Source organism: Equus caballus, unplaced genomic scaffold (genome assembly GCF_041296265.1).
Source record: "Equus caballus isolate H_3958 breed thoroughbred unplaced genomic scaffold, TB-T2T haplotype2-0000440, whole genome shotgun sequence".
In the NCBI taxonomy this organism is placed as follows: domain Eukaryota; kingdom Metazoa; phylum Chordata; class Mammalia; order Perissodactyla; family Equidae; genus Equus; species Equus caballus.
In genome coordinates, this window is record NW_027222395.1 from 1,225,448 (window position 1) to 1,245,715 (window position 20,268).

The 20,268-nt window shown below is 36.8% G+C and overlaps 2 long non-coding RNA genes across 2 annotated transcripts in view; both read left to right on the plus strand.

Annotated features, from left to right (window-relative positions):
- Positions 1-20,268, plus strand: part of LOC102150966 (translation initiation factor IF-2) — a 96,704-nt gene that overhangs the window by 38,072 nt on the left and 38,364 nt on the right. The window lies entirely within an intron of this gene.
- LOC138923059 (uncharacterized) lies at positions 4,535-8,373 on the plus strand. Its single transcript, XR_011436189.1, has 2 exons — positions 4,535-5,365; positions 8,338-8,373. It is a non-coding gene; the product is annotated as an uncharacterized lncRNA (long non-coding RNA).

The window sequence follows — 20,268 nt, forward strand, 5'->3', positions numbered from 1 at the left end:
ATGAACCAGGAAATGTGGAAGAACAACAAATTTGCCTTGAAGAGTTGATGGCAAGTATTTTCCAAAGAGAGAGATGACAATTTTGAGTTGGGTCATAAAGCAAGGTGTTGGTGTTGGTTAGGAGGGTAGATATTCTAGGTGGTGAAAAGGGCATGTCTAGAGGCTTGGTAGAAGGGCCTTTGTCTGCCTTGAGAACAGTGAGGCATTGAGTGTGATTGGAGAGGACAGGTGAGGTAGAGTTGAAAAAAAGGAAGGTAGTTGGAGTTGTAACCATGGGCCTACTCGGACTGGTTCACCTGACCCCATCTTATCAACAGAGTAATTAAGAGTTGTGTTTCAGGAACTGAGAGTTCCCCCTTGTCCAGTTCAGGCCGGTTGGGACCACCAGCCCATCAACTAAGCCTCCGCAAATGCTCTAAAAGTGACCTTTTGACTTCAAGGGCTGAAAACTCCACCCTCAGATCATACTCCCACAACCGTTTGAGAACACGTGTCCTATGAAGAGCCGTGAAGCTTGAATACGCTTGCACAAATCATCAGTTATCTCACTTATCCTCACCTCCAATCCTCTGTCTCCATACTTGAGGCCACCCTGCCCTCTGTCCCATACATTTTACCCTAAGGCCTGGATCGGGGAGACAGATCTGAGAGCTTATGCGTTCTGTCTCTTTGCAGGTCGATCTTGCAGTAACGCTGTGTTCTTTTATCAAAAGCTGAAACTGTAATGATTGGCTCTGTATGTGCATCAGGCAAGAGAACCCCAATTTTGTGTGTAACAGGGTCAGATTTGAAAAGGCTTTTTATGCTGTTTCATTTTTTGCCTTTTCATTATAGGAAACTAACAAATACTTTAAAAGTCTTTAGAGTAATATGATCAAGTTTTTTAAAGGAACAGTAATATAGTGAAATGATAAAAAGCAGATGGTTAATATTAAACTCAAGAAGATAACTCTAGCCTATAAAGTAGGAAAATAGGAAGGGATGGAGATTTATGTAAAACTAAAACTACATGTCAGAAGTTGCTCTCAAATCACATCACCTTGTGTGTAGACTTTTTTCATCCTATATTTGTGAAAATTCTTGTATATTATCAACACTGATGATGATTCTTGGTATTTAAAGCAGGAGTAAAGTTGGCAAATGTGCAAAGTTGTGTTTTTTCAAGCAAGTTATTAGAGTGATATATTGTAAACTGTTATCTGCTTTCTTGGATTGGACCGGTAGTCGGATTAACTGAAACTGTACTCCTATAATAGTTCTGTGCTCTGAGAAAAGGAAAATACTTGAAGAAGAGTTAAAATGCTACATATTTTCTGGTGACTTTTATTGTGATATTATTTCACACTTAAGCATTACAAGACTAGTACAAAGAACTCCTGTTTACCCTTTATCTAGAGTTCCATTGTGAACATTTTGTCCCAACTACTTAATTAGTTGCATTTTCTCTTGTTATATTCATTTTTTTTGTGAACCATTTGAGAGTGAGTTGCAGACATCATGCTCCCTTTCCCCTGAATTCTTCAGTGTTTCGGAAGGACAAGAATATTCTTTTATGCAAATAACAAATCAAAAATTTTAAATATGTATAATACTCTTATCTAATCCAAAATCCATATTCAGAGTTTCCACTTGCCCTGATGTCTTTTAATTTGGAACAGTTCTTCTGCCTCTCATTGTCTTTCTTAAGTTCGATATTTTTGAGGAGCACAGGCCAGTTATGTTTTTATAAGGTCTCTCAGTTTGGGTCTGTGTGATGCCTCCTTATGATTAGCTTAAGGTTATGCACTTTTGCTAGAAATACAACAGAAGTGATACTGTGTTCTTTTTAGTGCATCTTGATAGGAGACACATGATGTCAATTGATCCCAAGACTGGTGATGATAATTTCGATCGCTTGGTTAAAGTGGTATCCACCAGATTTTTCTATGTAAAGTTAATTATTCCCCATTTTTAACCGCTAAATAATTTGTGGGGAGATACTGAGACTGTGTAAATGTCTTATTCCTTAATAAACATTCACTTACTAGTTTTAGCATTAATTTATTACTATGACTTTTAAAAAAATGTGGTGATTGATTTCATTTATTTAACGCTTACTGGCATTTACAAAGATGCGTTTGAAGAACAACATTTTTAAGTTATTTTATCGTGGAGAAACGATGATGTAAAAGAGTAATAGGTCTCAAATTTGAAAATAAATTGCTATGATGAAACAAATGAGAATGTGGAGTCATAAAATATAATAGAAAATAGGGGTGCATGGGATTCTTGGGATTGCTGATTTCAGGTGGTTAGGATAGATACCCAGTAGTGGGATAGCTGGGTCATAGGGTATTTCTATTTTTAACTTTTTGAGAAATCTCCATACTGTTATCCATAGTGGCTGCACTAGTTTGCATTCCCACCAACAGTGTATGAGGGTTCCCTTTTCTCCACAACCTCTCCAACATTTGTCACTTTTGGTTTTGGATCAGCAATCCCAAGAACCCATGCACCCCTATGTTCATCGCAGCATTATTTACAATAGCCAAGACGTGGAACCAACCTAAATGCCCAGAAACTGACGACTGGACAAAGAAGATATGGTATATATACACAATGGAATACTACTCAGCCATAAAAAAGGACCAAATTGTTCCATTCGCATCAACATGGATGGACCTTGAGGGTATTATAGTAAGTGAAATAAGCCAGACAGAGAAAGACGAACTCTATATGACCCCACTTATAGGTGGAAGTTAACATATAGACAAGGAGAACCGATCGGTGGTTACCAGGGAAAAGGGGGGGTGGGGGGAGGGCACACAGGGTGAAGTGGTGTACCCACAACATTACTAACGATAATGTACAACTGAAATCTCACAAGGTTGTAATCTATGATAATCTTAAAAAAAATTATAGAAAAAAATATAATAGAAAATCATACAAAGCCAACATATGGATAGGTCTACGGAAATTGTGTTAAAAGCCTACCAATTCCAGATTTGTTCTATTTCTTGTAATTTGTTTAAGAACAGTTTGCAGAAAAATAACCCATGTGTAACAATTTGCTGCTTTTCCCATTTTTTTTTGTTTTTTGTTTTTGAGGAAGATTAGCCCTCAGCTAACTACTGCCAGTCCTCCTCTTTTTGCTGAGGAAGCCTGGCTCTGAGCTGACATCCGTGCCCATCTTCCTCTAGTTTATACGTGGGACGCCTACCACAGCATGGCTGCCAAGCAGGTGCCATGTCCACACCTGGGATCCGAACCAGCGAACCCTGGACCGCCGAGAAGCGGAACGGGCAAACTTAACCGCTGCGCCACCGGGCCGGCCCCTGCTTTTCCCATTTTTGACCTTTGGTTCCCGACCTTTCTCTAGAATAAAAAATACGGATTGTGGGGGAGATTTGTAGGGGAAAGAAAAAGAGCCCCGACTGCTGTGAGCCTTTAATGAATTTTTATTTACCCTGCAGTCGTTAAAAACAATATAGACACATTAAATAAAAAAGAACTCTCCAAATCTTGTTAAAGCAGGATTTCTCAGCAGGATCACTGTTGATGTATTGGGCCAGATGATTGTTTGTCGTGGGGGCACCCTTGGGTGCGTCGTAAGATGTTTAGCAGTATCCTTCGCCCCTTCCCCACTATATGCCAGTGATGACCCCATCCGCTGTTGTGATCTCCAAAATAGTCTCCAGACATTGTCACATGTACCCTGGGGGCAAAATTGCCCCCAGAGAGAGCTGCTGTCCTCCAGCAGTGTTTTGCTCCAGCTCCCGTGGTGCTTTAAAATTCCTTGGACATGTGCATGTATAACGTTCACATAGTTAGAAATAGTTTTGATTAAATTTGAGAACCAGTATTTTCACTTAAAAATGTAGTTTACATAGTTATTTTTTTCATCTTTTTTATTGTAAAAATATACGTAGCATAAAATTTACCATTTTAACCATTTTTAAGTGTACAGTTCAGTGTCTTTAAGTATATTCATAGTATTGTGTAACCATCGCCACAGTCTATTTGCAGAACTTTTTCATCATCCCAAAGAGAACCTGTGTATCCATTAATCAGTAATTCCCCGTTCCTGCTCTGTCTATCCTCTGTTAATTTCTATTCTGATTTCTGTTTCTTTCAGTTGTTTTTAATCCATTTAGCTATAGCGTAATTTACTCAATTATTCTCTGTGACAATGGCTTCATTCATTCTTATAAGGCGTTTTAAAAGGTTATTTCTTTAGTTTATATTCCTAAGAGAGGGATTAGTGAATCAAAGGTTATGACGTTTATGATTCTTCTGTAATTTACCAATTGCTTTCTAAAGGGTTTATATTTATTTACACTGTTAGCATAATGTATGAGAGTACCCATTTCACTGTACCTTCATTGGGCATTATATTTTCAGTTCTTGGGTGTAAAATGGTACCTTGCTATAAAGAGGTTAAAGGTAGTTCAACACATTTTACTAATTGCATCTTTTGTGAGAATTGTTCTCTTCTTTGTCCTTGATGTCCTTGACAAAATTTTTTAAAATGTATTTGATATCTTAATAGAATATATAGATGTTAGTTTTTCATCATATTTCTGGGGGTATTTTTCTTGGCTTGTTTTCCTTTTTATTTAAATTGTTATGGTCTTGAAACTTACAAATATAACTTGGCTTGGCTTAGGTCTTTCAACATAACAGATTATAGTGGGCAGGGATGGGGAATAGCATTCTGTGAAAATCAGAAGTAATTTTTATGTGACTGGAAATGTTCTTTTAACATGTTCATAGTCATGTCTAAGAATATACTGTTTATACTGTTTTACCTTTTTTTTTTTTGAGGAAGATTAGCCCTGAGCTAACATCTGCTGCCAATCGTCCTCTTTTTGCTGAGGAAGACTGGCCCTGAGCTCGCATCCGTGCCCTTCTTCCTCTACTTTAAAGTGGGACGCCTGCCACAGCATGGCTTGACAAGCGGTGCCATGTCTGCAGCCGGGATCTGAACCCGTGAACCCCGGGCCCCCAAAGAGGAATGTGCAAACTTAACTGCTGCACCACCGGTCCGGCTCCTGTTTGCTTTATCTTTAATAATTTAAGTGGATTTTTCTAACTTTTGTTTTATTTCTGGTGTTGTATTTGAATTTGCCATTCCTTTCTCTAAAAGAGAGCTCTGCAAGTTTTTATGTAATAATGATTTTAGAAGTGAAATTTTCATGGTTTTGAATCTTATAATGGTATGGATAGTCTTTTGCTTTCTAAGAAATGGCTAAGACCATATGCGTAGATACATTTATTTCCTCTTATTTACTGTATCTCTGTTTTTCAAGAAAAGTACCTGAGGACAGGATTTTTCCTCCATGTGGACGCTAGACATATTTAATGATGTCCTTCTAAGGAAGCAAGGGTATGCCTCATATTTCCTTAGTTTTGAGTAGTGTGGCCTAGTTGTGATCTAGTTATAGAAGAGTGAGGAGTTCAAAACATTTCCTTTTATTCATAAATTTGTTTTATCAAAGTTATTGTTAAAACCAACATTTATTTGTGTAACGATAGATAATAAATCTTTGTTATTTGTTGCATGTGCTTTTCTAAAAATTAGGAAACATGATAGGGGGAGGAAGTCTGTCTTTACTCTTGGGCCAGATCTCTGTGAGGATTATTGAGTCTCGATAATTAGTTAACAATGATAAACAGTGGAATGATGGGCAAAGTAGATTTATTATATGACATAGCTCCCGTTCAGCGATGATAGCTAGCTTGATTTACACTTACACTTAAATAGTTGGTGAAGGAATGAAATAACTTTGAAACTTTGGGTGATATAAAGTAAGTCAAGGTATTATCAGGTTATGGGTAGTGTTTTTAATAAAATGAAATATTGAAAAAGCACTGGACTAAGACCATGCTTTCTGTAACTTAGTTCTGGGTCTTCTATTACCTGTGTGTCCCTAGGTCTCAATTCTTTCTTTCTTTCTTTTTTTATTTGTGTGAGGAAGATTGGCCCTGAGCTGACATCTGTTGCCAATCTTCCTCCTTTTGCTTGAGGAAGATTGTTGCTGAGCTAACATCTGTGCCAATGTTCCTCTATGTTATGTGGGATGCTGCCACAATGTGGCTTGATGAGCAGTGTGTAGGTCCACACCCAGGATCCAAAATGGGGAAACCCGGGCTGCCAAAGCGAGTGTGTGAACTTAACCACTTGGAAAGTCAAATATAAAGTTGGATTGATGATCCCTTTCAGAAGCAAATTTAATAGCTGGAAGGTATCTTAACAGTCATCTAGTAAAGTTCTCTCATTTTCCAAGTGAGGAAATTGAGCTCTACTGAGGTTGCAGTTTGCTTAAGGTCATAACTCTAATTAGTAATTAGGACTAGAACCAAGATTATTTGACTCCCAGATCAGGGTTCTTGGTGCAGTACTATGCTTTTAATAGTCCATTAGGATTTTTTGTATGTATTTTATAACAATTAAGAATGTAGAATGTTTTTCTCTAAGTCATGTCAGAACTCTTGTTCAAGAAAACAAAGAAGTGATTTTTACATTTTTCTGTCATTGCTACAGTCTCAAGGAAGTAAATTAGCTACAATTCTATTGTTGTGACACTGGATTATTTAGAATCTTCTTGATTCCTTGTGTTTTTGTTCATATGCTTCAGAGTTTCCTTACTATTTAAATTAAGATAGGTGATTATTTACTGAAATCACTACAACATAACTCAGAGAAGCTAAGGGAACTTTCTAGGAGTGTGCAATTAGTCAGTGACATATCAGAAAAGTTTCCTTTTCTAATCTCAAAGTAGTTTGTATGTGTTCTTTGTTCTGATGTACAGTTTCTACTTTGGATTTTCATGTTCCATAACCAGTTTAACAGTATGACCTTTAGAGGTCAGAATAAATTCCATTTGCTAGGTAGAAAGGTCTTGATGCCTACCTATAGCAGGAGGAAGTCTGGAATAGGAGAAAAAAAGTGAGAGGAGTAAACCAATTCTAGTCTTCTGTAAAATTTGAGTAATTTAAACTAATCTTTCTGCTGTGAAAAAATATTCCTTATTTGACCTTTCCATCATATGTCTTATATTAGAACTTGGAATTCCATTTCTTTATTACCTGTGTGATTTTATTATGGTGAAAAATGTGGAATAAGTTAGAAGTTGGCCAAAGAACAGTTACCCTTCCATTACATTCTTTGATCAGAGTGGGGAAAGTCCAGAATCTTGGATCAGATTTATGGAACGCATGTCAAGTCCTGGTAACTCTCTTACTACTTTCCTAAATGCACAGTATAATAATAGATCAAGAAATATGGAGGTACCCAGAAGATTTAGAACTTAATTGTCCATAAAAACAAGGATCAGTATCTTTCTACAAGATTATTGTTTAACGGGGAGCCAGGATTAGTTACACCTTTAATACTATAAATAGTTGAAACAGCTTATTTTATCTGCAAAGTAAAAAACATCCAACTGTACAAATAAGATAAGGATTGTTTTAACCATTCAGCTTATTCAGCAAATACTTACTAAATGGCTGTTTATTTACTAGGGGATACAGTCGTGACGTACATACTATCCTGTGGCTCTAGAGAGCTGTTTTCTTTCTAGTGTCATATGTATTTGTGGAATTTTTATGTAATCAAGTAGAATATGTTTAATTATAGCTGTGTTTGATTTGCTGTAAATTCAGGACATTGGACTCACTTGTTTAAAGCCCCCATCTAATTGAAACATTGCTAAGAATTTTTTTTCCTGAGTACTTTATTTTTTTTCTTTTTTTCCTGAGTACTTTAAAAATCTCTCCCCATTTTTTACTTGCTATATTAAATGAAAGCAAACCTCTACTTCTTAAGTACTTTGTAATTCAGATCTGGCTAAGGTATGATTTGGGAGTTATCAACTACATTTAGATTCTGGCTCCACAATTTATTTACATGGTGACTTCGGGCAAGTTACCTAACCTCCCTGTGCCTCAGTTTTCTCATCCGTACAATGGAGATAATAATAGTACCTATCTTATAGGGTAGTTCTGAGGATTACCTGAGATAATGCGTGTTAAGCACTTAGAACAGTGCTTAACCCAGTAAATGTTACCTATGGTGGTTGAATCTTCTCTAGGAACACCCAGTGAGGTGTAAGGGCAGGGGACGCTTGAAATGAATGACTTGTGTGTGTTTATGTCATGAATTCACAAATAAGCATTAATGCATGTTTAACTGAATAGAATCAGAAGTGTGTGAGTTTAAATTCTAGATTTCCTTACTTATATAAATGCTTATCTATACAAATTTGAGTACCTACTGTTTATAGGCCGCTTATTCTAGGATATAGAACACTGAGCTAGGTGTTAAAATAATGTTCTTTATATATTTAACTTTCTCAGTCTGGAAAATTACAAGCATATTCAAAAAGAAGAAAATAGAAGCCTTCCAAATACCTGTCACCAAGCTTCAACAGTTACCATCTCATGGTTAGTTGAATTTCATATATACCCACCCAGGTCCCCCCTCACTGGATTATTTTGAAACAAATTCCAGACATCATATTATTGTATTGAAGTTTTTTGTTTTTTAAAAAAACTGTGCCATAGAGTGTTTGCCTAAAATGAACTATTTGCAAAAAGACAAGTTGATTTTTTTATTTTCTTTTGGTGCCAATACAAAAAACAGGTAGCATTCTTGATTTCCTTTAAGTGGTAGTATCTTTGGTGTTTGGCGTCCATCATAATTGTAGTTTACAGGTTATTATACTCATATTATTTTTTTTAAAGATTTTTTATTTTTTTCCTTTTTCTTCCCAAAGCCCCCCAGTACACAGTTGTACATTCTTCGTTGTGAGTCCTTCTAGTTGTGGCATGTGGGACGCTGCCTCAGCATGGTCTGATGAGCGGTGCCATGTCTGCGCCCAGGATTCGAACCAACGAAACACTGGGCCGCCTGCAGCGGAGCGCGCGAACTTAACCACTCGGCCATGGGGCCAGCCCCTACTCTCATATTATTGAAGTATAAATTTTTCAACATTTTATTCTGAAAAATTTTCAAACTTACAGCTAGATTGAAAGAATTTTACATATACTTACTGGAGTCTACCTTTAGCATTTTACTGTACTTATTTCATCACATATTTATCTATCTATCCAACTCTCCATTGATGCACCAATCCATCTTGTTTTCTTATTCATTTCAAAGTAAATTGAAGAGATCAGGATAATTGAAGTTGAATTTTTAAAGTTGCCTTTTCAACTAGATTTTATCAGATTTCTTGTTCTGCATAAAATTTGTTGTTGTAAATGATGGTTTATATCTGAAGTTCTGAGTTGTGACAACTCATAGTCTCTGTGGTTTCAGTGCTTCTCATTTTGAACTTTGCTTTCATACACTGGGAACCTTTCTTAGAGTATTTAGCTTATGTCCCAGTAATTCATATTTAGCCAACACTAAATAGAATGAATAATGAGGGTTTTGCATGTGTGTTTTCACTGGTCTTTAAAAAAACACTATTCTAGGAAGTCATTGTGTGTCCCAGGGTGATACAGCAAACTAATATGCTATTTTAGGAATCTCCTTTAAACTTTTCCATTTAACGATTATTTTGAGGGCCAAACGTCCCTGTTTTGCTGTGTAGCTCTTTTTCTTGGATCTTGGTATTCTGTAAAATGCCTAAATATACTTTGATCTCCACATGACTGTATGACTTGTGACAGAAAAAGCTGTTCTCCACACCATGAGCTTCTTGAATGCTAATGATAGCCATGTAGTAAACGCTTATTGAGTAAATAAGTAAGGCAAATGTATCAATTCTTATCTTTATCTTGTTCTTTGAAGTTTTCGTTTCCCTTAAAACTTACATGAAGGAAAGAAGGCTACTTTTATTCTCTGTAGAACAAAGTGAAGTAAGTTGTTTACATTCTAAATACTTCGTTAGCATATTTTCAGACTTAAGTTATTGTAAGGTAGAGGTAATGAGAGTTCTAGAACATGCATACTCTGAATTTATTTAATTGTGAAATATTCCAGACAAGAACACAATATAAATACCTTTCCACCTACTGCCTAGCCTTATGAAATCTTATGTCACATTTGCTTCAGATTTCTTTTAGAGAAGTAAAACATTACAGGTAGACGTGAGGTCTCATGGATTTTAAAATACTGTCTACATATATGAACATATAATAGACACGTTTTTACATAGTCATAAACATTATTTAGAATTCTTTTGGTTTCCTAAGTTTAAGTTGCACCCTACAGTACATATTATTTTACAGCTTGCTTTTTTGTTTAGTGTTGTTTTGGGGATTTTGAAGTAGCCTCAGATGAGCACTATCCAAAACAATAGCCACTATTTCTGGCTATTGAGTGTTTGAAATGCAGCTAGTGTGAATTGAGATGTGCTGGAAGTGTATTTGCACAATGGGTTTTGAAGACAAAATGAAAAAATTATGTAAAATCTCATTACGAATTCCTTTATATTGTATATTGAAGCGATAATTTGGATATATTGAGTTAAATAAGATATTAAAATTAATTTCACCTGCTTTTTCAATTTCCTTAACTTGGCTTCTAGAAAATTTTACGTTATATTTGTGGCTCATGTTTGTGGCTTACATTATATTTCTTTTGGACAACACTAATCTAGATTGCTCACTTTTCATTCCTGTTTAGTATTAAGTTGTATGAGTAAACTGTAATTTATCTACCCTTGGTGGATTTTTGAATCTTTTTCTAATTTGGTGCTATTAAATGTGGTTCCATAAACACTCTTCATCATGTCTCCTTTGAACATATGCTAGCGTTTCTTCAGGAGATCAATTTTATTTAGGTCATAGTAGTTTATAACATTGTGAAATTTCAGTTGTACATTATTATTTGTCTCTCACCATATATATGTGCCCCTTTAGCCCTTATCCCCACCCCCGAACCCACTACCCTTAGATAACCACTAATCTGTTCTCTGTCCATGTATTTATCTTGCACATGAGTGAAATCATACGGTGTTCATCTTTTTCTGTCTGGCTTATTTAGCTTAACATAATATCCTCAAGTTCCATCATGTTGTTGCAAATGGGAAGGTTTTGTCTTTTGTTATGGCTGAGTAGTATTTCATTGTATATAACTACCACATCATCTTTATTCAATCCTCAGTCGATGGGCACTTGAGTTGCTTCCACGTCTTGACTATTGTGAATAATGCTGCAAAGAACATAGGGGTGCATGGGTCTATTTAAATTGTTGATTTCAAGTTCTTTGGATAAATACCCAGTAGTGGCATAGCTGGATCATATGGTACTTTTATTTTTAATTTCTTGAGAAATCTCCATGCTGTTTTCCACAGTGACTGCACCAATTTGCATTCCCACCAGCAGTGTATGAGGGTTCCCTTTTCTCCACACCCTCTCCAACATTTGTTCTTTTTTGTCCTGGTGATTATAGCCATGCTAACAGATGTAAGGTGATATCTTAGTGTAGTTTTGATTTGCATTTCCCTGATGATTAGTGATGTTGAACATGTTTTCATGTGCCTGTTGGCCATCTGTCTATCTTCTTTGGAGAAATGTCTGTTCATATCCTCTGCCCATTTTTGGATTGGGTTGTTTGTTTTTTTGTTGTTGAATTGTATGAGTTCTTTATATAGTATGGAGATTAACCCCTTGTTGGATATATGACTTGCAAATATTTTCTCCCAGTTGGTGGGCGGGTTGTCTTTTTGTTATGTTCTTGGTTTCCTTGGTCTTGCAGAAGCTCCTTAATCTGATGAAGTCCCATTTGTTTATTTTTTCTTTTGTTTCCCTTGTGAGAGTAGACATGGTATTTGGAAAGGTCCTGCTAAGACCAATGTCAAAGAGTATACTGCCTATATTTTCATCTAGGAGTTTTATAGTTTCACATCTTATCTGCAGGTCTTTAATCTCTTTTGAGTTGATTTTTGTGTATGGCGAGAAAGATAATGGTCTACTTTCATTCTTGTGCATGTAGCTGTCCAGTTTCCCCAGCACCATTTATTGAAGAGACTTTGCTTTCTCCATTGTATGTTCTTAGCTGCTTTCTCGAAGATTAGCTGTCCATAGATGTGTGGTTTTCTTTCTGGCTTTCAGTTCTGTTCCATTAATCTATGTGTCTGTTTGTGTACCAGTACCATGCTGTTTTGATTACCATAGCTTTGTAGTATATTTTGAAGTCAGGGATTGTGATGCCTCCAGCTTCATTCCTTTTTCTCAGGATTGGTTTCGCTGTTTGGGGTGTTTGGTTGCCCCATATGAATTTTAGGATTCTTAGTTCTATTTCTGTGAAGAATATCATTGGGATTCTGATTGGGATTACATTGGATCTGTAGATTTCTTTAGGTGTTATGGACATTTTAACTATGTTTATCTTCCCAATCCATATGCATGGAATATTTTTCCATTTTTTAATGTCATCATTGATTTCTTTCAGTAATGTCTTATAATTTTTATTGTATAGGTCTTACGTCCTTGGTCAAATTTATTCCTAGATATTTTATTATTTTTGTTGCTGTTGCTGACGAAATGAATACATGAACACCGGTTGCTGTGCAGTAGTCTTCTCCTATCCTATACTATACCCCGAGCTAGCCGGGCTCTTTATTCTTTTTTTTTTTTTTTTAAAGATTTTATTTTTTTCCCTTTTTTTCCTCCCCAAAGCCCCTCTGGTACATAGTTGTATATTCTTCGCTGTGGGTCCTTCTAGTTGTGGTATGTGGGACGCTGCCTCAGCGTGGTCTGATGAGCAGTGCCATGTCCGCGCCCAGGATATGAACAAACGAAACACTGGGCCGCCTGCAGCGGAGTGCGCGAACTTAACCACTCGGCCACGGGGCCAGCCCCACGGGCTCTTTATTCTTATAGCCCCTAAACAAAGCCGGCCTTTTGCCAAAGCAGTGAGTCAGCGACCTAAACCTGCACAAGCGTCCCACAATAATGACCTTTCCCTTACACATCTGTTCATAACAGGTTCCTTCATAATGTTTCAAACTCCCAAGGTCCCAGGCTTGCTCCTTTTGAGGAGCTGATAAAACATTCTTGCTTGCAAGCAATGTTTTTCCTGGGGCCTTGTGAGTTTACCAGGCAGAACATTCTGTTTTCAGAAAAGTCCAGCCAGTCTTGTGGATGCCTCTCGTGCAAGAACAACCACATTTCATGCCAGGTCTCCTTCAGTTGCACTTGTAAATGGGATTGTATTCTTGAGTTCTCTTTCTGTTAGTTCATTATTAGAGTATAGAAATGCAACTGATTTTTATAAGTTGATTTTGTACCCTGCAGCTTTGCTGTAGTTCTTCATTATTTCTAGTAGTTTTCCAGTGGATTCTTTAGGATTTTCTATATATAAAATCATGTCATCTGTAAACACTGAGAGTTTCACTTCTTCATTGCCAGCTTGGATTGCTTTTCTTTCTTTTTCTTGCTTAATTGCTCTTGCCAAAATATCCAGTACTACATTGAATATTAGTGGAGATTGTCTTCTTCCTGTTCTTAGAGGATTGGTTTTCAGTTTTTCCTTATTGAGTATGATGTTGGCTGTCAGTTTGTCATATATGGCCTTTATTATGTTGAGGTACTTTACTTCTGTACCCATTTTGTTGAGAGTTTTTATCATAAATGGCTGTTGGATCTTGTCAAATGCTTTCTCTGTGTCTGTTGAGATGATCATATAGTTTTTATTCCTCCTGTTGTTAATGTGGTTTATCACATTGATTGATTCGCAGATGTTGAAGCATCTGTGCATCCCTGTATAAATCCCATTTGATCATGGTGTATGATGCTTTTAATGTATTGCTGCATTCAGGTTGCCACTGTTTTGTCGAGGACTTTTGCATGTATGTTCATCAGTGATACTGGCCTCTAATTTTCCTTCTTTGTGTTTTCCTCATCTGGCTTTGGGATCAGGGTGACAGTGGCCTTGTAGAATGTGTTAGGAAGTGTTCCATCTTCTTGAATTTTTTGGAAAAGTTTGAGAAGGCTAGGCACTGACTCTTCTTTGAATGTTTCCTAGAATTCTCCAGAGAAGCCATTTGGTCCTGGACTTTTGTTTTCTGGGAGGCTTTTGATTACTGTTTTAGTCTCTTTGCTTGTGATTGGTCTATTCAGATCCTCTGTTTCTTCTTGACTTAGTTTTGGGAGGTTGTATGAGTCTAAGAATTTATCCATTTCTTCTAGATTGTCCCATTTGTTGACATACTGTTTTTCACAGTCTTCTCTTAGAATCCTTTGCATTTCTGTGGTATTCGTTGTAATTTCTCTTCTTTCATTTCTAATTATATTTACTTGAGCCTTTTTCCTTTTTTCCTTAGTGAGTCTGGCTAAGGGTTTGTGAATTTTGCTTATCTTCTCAAAGAACCAGCTGTTAGTTTCATTGATCCTTTCTACTGTTTTTCTGATTTCAGTTTCATTTTTTTCTGAACTTAGTTTTTATTATTTTCTTCTTTCTGCTGACTTTGGACTTTGTTCTTCATTTTCTCTGTTTAAGATTGCTTATGGGAGATTTTTCTTGTTTACATGGTGGACCTGGATTGCTGTGAATTTCCCTCTCAAGACCTCTTTTGCTGCATCCCATATGACTTGGTATGATGTGTTTTCATTTTTATTTGTCTCCAGATATTCTTTTGATTTTTCCTTTGATTTCTTCAGTGATCCACTGGTTGTTCAGTAGCATGTTGTTTAGTGTCCACATATTCATGACTTGCCCAGCTTTTTTCTTGTAGTTGACTTCTAGTTTCATAGAATACAGTTGGAAAAGATGCTTGATATGATTTCAGTCTTCTTAAGTTCTTGAGGCTTGCCTTGTTTCCCAACATATGGTCTGTCTTTGAGAATGTTCCACGTGCACTTGGGAACAATGTGTATTCTGCAGTTTTTGGATGGAATGTTCTATACATATCTATTAAGTCCCTCTGCTCTAGTTTTTCATTTATATCCCATGTTTCCTTGGTGACTTTATGTCTGGATGATCTATCCATTGATGTAAGTAGGGTCTTAAGGGCCCCTACTATTATTGTTTTGCTGTTAATATCTCTGTTTAGGTCAGTCAGTAGTTACTTTCTGTACTTTGGTGCTCCTGTGTTAGGTGCATATACTTAAAAGCGTAGTGTCCCTTTTATTATTATATATTGCCTCTGTTGTCTCTCATTGCGTTTTTTATCTTGAAGTCTACTTTATCTGATACAAGTATGGCAAGACCTGCTTTCTTTTGTTTTCCCTTAACTTGGAGTATTGTCTTCCATCCCTTCTAAGCCTGTATTTGTCCTTAGAGCTGAAGTGTTTCCTGGAGGCAGCATATTGTTGGGTCTTGTTTTTTTAATCCATCCAGCCACTCTGTGTTTTTTGATTGGAGAATTCAATCCACTTGCATTTATAATGATTATGGACACATGAGGGCTTAATGCTGCCATTTTATCACTTGTTTTCTGGTTGTTCTGTATTTCCCTTGTTTCTCAATCCGGTGTATTTCTGACCGTGAATTAAGTTTGGCGACTCTCTATGAGGGTTTTCTCAGTTTTGTCTTTATTTATCATTCGTGTCTGTGTTCTGAGTTTTTGTTTAGTAGTTATCGTGAGGTTTGTATAAAAGATCTTGTAGATGAAATAGTCCATTTTCTGATAGCCTCTTATTTTCTTAGTCTGAGCAGGTTCCATCTCTTCCTTCTTCCCTGAGTTATTGTTGTCACAACTTAATCCGTTTTGTGAGTTTTGGTTAAAATGAAGTGATTATAGTTATTTTTGATGTTTTCCTTCCCTTTTTCTTTAACGTTATAATTGTTTGCTAACCTGTTGTGATAGAGAGTTGTAATATTCTGTTTTTGTCTGTCTATCTCCTCGCTCAAGGCTTGGTTAACCCTTTTTTTTGAGGTATGAGGGCCTTCGTGATCATTTCTTTTATGGGAGGTTTTGTGGCAATGAACTCCTTCAGCTTTTATTTATCTGGAAAAGTTTTTATTTCTCCAACATATCTGAAGGATATTTTTGCTGGGTAGAGTATTCTCGGCTGAAAGTTTTTGTCTTTCAGAATTTTGAATATATCATTCTGCTCTCTCCTAGCCTCTAAGGTTTCTGCTGAGAAATCTGAAGCCTGATAGGGGTTCTGTTGTAGGTTATTTTCTTCTGCTTTGCTGCCCTTAATACTTTTGGTCTTTGACTTTTGCCAGTTTTACTAATACATGCCTTGGAGAAAGTCTTTTTATGTTGATGTAATTAAGAATTCTATTGACTTCATTTACTTGTAATTCCAGCTCCTTCCCTGGCTTTAGGAAGTTCTCAGCTATTATTTCTTTGAACAAGCTCTCTGCTCCTTTCTCCCTCTGGAATACCTATTATCCTTATGTTATGTTTTGTAATTGAGTTGGATATTTTTTCATTTGTTTTTAGTCTTACTTCTATCTCCTCATCCTTCTGAAGCATTTGCATATTTCTTTCTTCTGAATTGCTAATTTTGTCCTCCATACTATCAGCTCTGTTTAAAGACTCCAAATTTTTCTTTATCTTATTCATTGTGTTTTTCATTGCCAGCATTTCTGATTTTTTTTTCTATATCTCATTGAGTTTTTTTGTGATAGTTATTTTGAATTGTCCGTCAGTTAGATTGTAATTTTCTGTGGCTTCAGGATTGATTTCTGGGTCATTTACTTTCTGGTCTGTAGTGTTAATATATCTCTTCATACTATTTGATGGGGTGAATTTGTGCTGTTGCATAGTGGTAGTATCTAGTCACAGCTTCCACTTCCCACCACTGGAGGGCCGGGCGGAACCTGTGTATTCTGAGCCCACTGCAATCCCTGGCAGGTGTGCTTGTCCTTTGGAAGTTGTGCTGACAGGGCCCATCTGCATTTGCCCACTGGCCACCGCTGCTTTACACACATAGGTGTGCAGGCGCTCCGGTGAGAGTCCCTTGCTCTGGCTGAGCTGATGTGCCAGGCAGGGGAAGGCCGCTTTCTTTTGCTGCGTGATCCTGGGGGTGCTCCTGCTCTGTACTTGCTCTCTGCCCTTCTGGGCTGCTCAGCTTGGGGAAGACGCCCCCGTGATTGCTAAGCCTCCTCTGTGTGGAGCGTTGCCACAGGCTGGGAGACACCTCTGAGATTGAATGCGTTCCCCTGGAGGGCTGCCCTTTCCCACTCTCTTCTCTCAGAGCCATGCATGGTGTTATGCTCTAGATTGCTGCCGTTCGAGGGGGGACAGGAGATCCCCTTACCTCCTTCCACTGCCTCCTGTGTGGTCTAGCACCTTCATCTTCAGACATATGGCTGTGTGGATCTCTCAGACATCTCTTGTATTGTGTCAGTTTCCTCTGTTGGTTTATGAGTGTCCTTTTCATTGTATCTTGGGGGGGAGAGTGTAAGGCAAGACCTCCCTCTGCCATGATGCTGATGTCACTCCTTTGTTTCTTATTAGAATTGCCAAATTGCTCTCCATAATGACTTTATTAATTTACACTTCCACTGGCAGTTTGAGAATTTTCTTGTTCTGCAGTTCTTTATTGTGGCCAGTGTGTTTTTGTAGACACCTATAACTTAACACTGAAGTTTTTAACAGTGCAGACAAGCATTGGTAATTCTTTAAGTGAAGATAAAATAAGTGTCACCATATTTTTCTCAGTGAATCTTTTGTAATAGTTAATACGCATAGCCCTTTTTTTTGTGGTACTTATGATCTGAATAAATAAAAATTGATTTTAAAATTTACCAGCTGTGCTATATATCCTATTAGTAGGCAGCTGCAATTCTTACAATGAAAGCATATCCCTCTTTAAGTGCTGTTAGCTTGAAAAAAATCTTATGGCATCTTTACATGATGGAATACTATGCTGCCACTAAAAATTATGTTTTAGAAGAATATTTAATGATGCAGGAAAATATTTACAGTATATTAACGGACAGGAAAGGTTACAAACCAGTAGAGTAACCATTCAGTTTTGTTAAAACCAAATGTGTGTTAACATTTTCCCCTACGATTATCTCTGGATGGTGGGATTATAGATGACATTCTGTTTTGTACTTCACACTTTTCTTTATATTTCACTTTCAGTAGTGGATTTATCATCAGGGAAGAAGGATGTGGAGGAGAGTCCTTAGTAACAATATGCTACAACTTCCACACCTGGACTATTGTTATAGAAAAGATAAGTGAGTAAATGAGCTGTAATTGTTTTCATTTTCAAAGATGAATTAATGCTTTTCTTTCATTAAATATCAGGCTTTCCTTAAGATGCAAATGGAACCAAGCTATATTATTGTTTACCCGTTGTTTTTCCAGTATTAGAGGAATATTTCAAAGAATATCTCATCAATTATTTAGGGATTGTCATTTAACTTAAGTAAGAGGTCTATTTGCATTTGGTATTTTCTCTTCTCGGGGAAAGGAAATAGAGGAAAATCGATTAATCTCCAATCCTTTGGAATACAATTCAAATAGTTTGAGCTCTCTTCTCAACTTGCTTTCATTTGGAATTACATGATATAGCGCTAGATTTGGGTTCAAATCCAATTCTCTTGCTTTGTAACTTTGGGTGACTTTGGAAAGTTGGTTTTTCATCTGTGCAATGGAGACAATAACACCTAAATGAAAATCTTTATAAGATGTTTAGCATAGTGTAAGCTCTTAACAAAATTGACTCGCTTTCTTTTTTTTTTTTTTTGAGGAAGATTAGCCCTGAGCTAACATCCGTGCCCATCTTCCTCTACTTTGTATGTGGGACGTCTACCACAGCATGTCTTGCCAAACAGTGCCATGTCTACACCTGGGATCCAAATCGGTGAACCCTGGGCCTCTGAAGCAGAATGTGCACACTCAACTGCTGTGCCAATGGGCCGACCCCCCCTTTTCTTTTTCTTAAGATTTTATTTTTCCTTTTTCTCCCCAAAGCCCCCTGGTACATAGTTGTGTATTTTTACTTGTGGGTCCTTCTAGTTGTGGCATGTGGGATGCCGCCTCAGCATGGCTTGATGAGCAGTGTGCCATGTCTGTGCCCAAGATTCGAACCAGTAAAACCCTGGGCCACCAAAGCAGAGCCCGTGAACTTAACCACTAGGCCACGGGGCCAGCCCCTTGACTTGCCTTTTTTGCTCCTTTTCTGTTTTTTGGAGTGGATTTACTTGATAGTTGGAGAGAGAATTGATTAGGTATGAATTCTATGAAAAGAGCTATGAATAGCTGTGATGTACATATCCCAAAGTATGGAAGTTACCATATAAGTTGATTCTGATTTTTCATACCTTCCTCCTCAGGTGTCTATCACCTGGAGTATCGAGTTCACTACATTCTAAAGATGAGCTAAACACTGTTTTTTCGAAGATGATCTAATGTGTTTATACATCTTTTGCCTCTGGTGTGATGGTTTTATTGCTTGTGTAAAAAAGTTAATATTATTTCAGAGCTTAATATTTTTCAAAACTCTAGTTAGCACTTGTGTTGCAGATTTTATCTGATTCAGTATTTATTGATTAGGGAAATAAGCTTTGTTTTTATCTGGAGAGATTTGCTTTTTAGCACTCTCTCAAAATTGAGTAGTAGTCCACAAATTAAATGATTACCATAGTAGCTTGTGGATGGGCTTAGTTATGACACTAAATATTTAGCTATAGAATAGGAACATGTGACTTTTGTTTTTTCTCAGGAAATCTAGATTTTGGTTTTCTCCACTTTCTTCTTTACCAAAAGAGAAATAAGGCTTTTATTTAAACTGGGTTTAAGTACTCTTTGTATGACAATATATAGGGATATAAATTCACTCTGAATCAAGTTCTAGAGGAAAATAGATTTTGTTACAATGAGTAGAAGTAAAATTGTATTTCTGCTTCATTTGAGGGTAGTTTGTCTTGTAACTTACTTAAATCTAAATTCATTCCCTTTGAGCTAAAATAAACTTCATCCTGTTAAAAACCTCCTAAAGGTTTCCTTTTTTGAAAGAATTTAGTATGCTTTTGTAGAAAATAAAGGCAGTAATAACTTGTTTACTTTTTGTGTTAAAGTGAATAGAATATATTGAATTTAGGTAGATTTGCCTTGAATGGAATGGTAAATCTAAGCTTTGCAAATATTTACCAGCTTCAAGTGATCTACATTTTCCCTTGACTTTATGTAAAACCATTACACCTTTCTCTTTTGATACAGGAAACATTTGTGGTTCAGTGTTTGCTTTTCCAAGGTATTCTTTCAGGAAATTCCTGACCCTCTAGCAAATTTTGGTTCTTAAAATGGAGGTTAGCAGTTGTTGGAAATAAGGTAAAGAGTTTTAACCCTAAAGGAAGCTATATAAAAATTAGATGTAGTCAAAGATTTAAAAAGCATTAGGTAATTCATAGTTATAGGGATG